Here is a 1402-nt window from a genome sequence, read left to right as displayed (position 1 = left end):
ACATGTGATCTGGTATGCAAGTTCCGGACCACGGTTTTCACGTTTTTTCATCTGTGAATTGGGGTTAATAAGGGGCGTATTGACTCTGGTGTAGATGAGTAGCCTAAAGGAGAGGATATAATAATGTTGGTATTTGTTAAGCGCTTACTATGTGCAGAGCACTGTTCTAAACGCTGAGGTAGATGCAGGGTAATCAGCTTGTCCCACGTGAGGCTCACAGTCTTCATCCCCATTTTACAGATGAGGTGACTGAGGCTCCGAGAAGTTTAGTGACTTGCCCACAGTCACACGGCTGACAAGTGGCAGACCGGGATTCGAGCCTCAGTGACCTCATCTGTAAAATGGGGATTAAGACTGTGAGCCTTACATGGGACAACCTGATGACCCTGTATAATAATAATGTTGGTATTTGTTAAGCGCTTACTATGTGCCGAGCACTGTTCTAAGCGCTGGGGTAGACATAGGGGAATCAGGTTGTCCCACGTGGGGCTCACAGTCTTAATCCCCATTTTACAGATGAGGGAACTGAGGCACAGAGAAGTTAAGTGACTTGCCCACAGTCACACAGCCGACAAGTGGCAGAGTTGGGATTCGAACTCATGAGCCCTGACTCCAAAGCCCGTGCTCTTTCCACAGAGCCACGCTGCTTCTCTTCTACCCCAGCGCTTGGAACAGTGCTCTGCACATAGTAAGCGCTTAACAAATACCAACATTATTATTATTATTATTACAGAGAAGGTTTTTCTGACCTGATTAACTTGTACCTACCCCGGCATTCCCCTCTCAGGATGGCACCTGGAGAGTTTCCAGTTCTCTACCAGTCTCGGCTATGGGAGGGAGAGTCAAGCAGAGGCCTGTCCGTTCCATTCCTAGCTTGGGCAGTAGCTGGTGAGTGGAAGGCCATCTGCTACAAGGCAAAACTCATCCGTGATGGGCAGCAGAGGCACGGGAGAGAATCGAGGAAGAAAACTCGAGTTTGTTGTGTGGAAGAAGGAAGAAAACGCTATGGATCCACTACCAGAACGATTGCAGATGGAGGTGGGGTGTTCTGAGAGAGATGTGTCCATGGAGTCGCTATGGGTCATAAATGACTCAGAATAAGACAAGACCTCAGCATTTAAAACAGTGGTCGACATACAGTCACCACTTAATACATTATTATGATTTTGATGACGACGGCGATGATGATGATTCTCGGTGCCTCAGATTCCTCTTCTGCAAAATGAGGATTCAATACCTGTTCTCCCTCCTACTTAGACTGCGAGCCCCATTTGGGACAGAAACAGTCAGCCCTGATTATCTTATCTCTACCCCAGCATTTAGTACAGTGCTTGGCACATAGTAACCACTTTTATTATTAAATTACGGAAAGGAAGGAGAAGAGGAGGGGGGTCAATACACT

General features: G+C 47.1%; 1 non-coding gene across 1 annotated transcript; it reads left to right on the top strand.

The window, feature by feature from the left end:
* The first annotated feature begins 777 nt into the window (after positions 1-777).
* On the top strand, positions 778-915 carry LOC114810632. Its single transcript, XR_003758327.1, has one exon. It is a non-coding gene; the product is annotated as a small nucleolar RNA SNORA7 (small nucleolar RNA).
* Positions 916-1402: the final 487 nt, after the last annotated feature.

Source organism: Ornithorhynchus anatinus, chromosome 3 (assembly GCF_004115215.2).
Source record: "Ornithorhynchus anatinus isolate Pmale09 chromosome 3, mOrnAna1.pri.v4, whole genome shotgun sequence".
Taxonomy (NCBI): Eukaryota; Metazoa; Chordata; class Mammalia; order Monotremata; family Ornithorhynchidae; genus Ornithorhynchus; species Ornithorhynchus anatinus.
The sequence above is the reverse complement of the archived record's forward strand: the minus strand, read 5'-3'. Positions and strand labels throughout refer to the sequence as shown.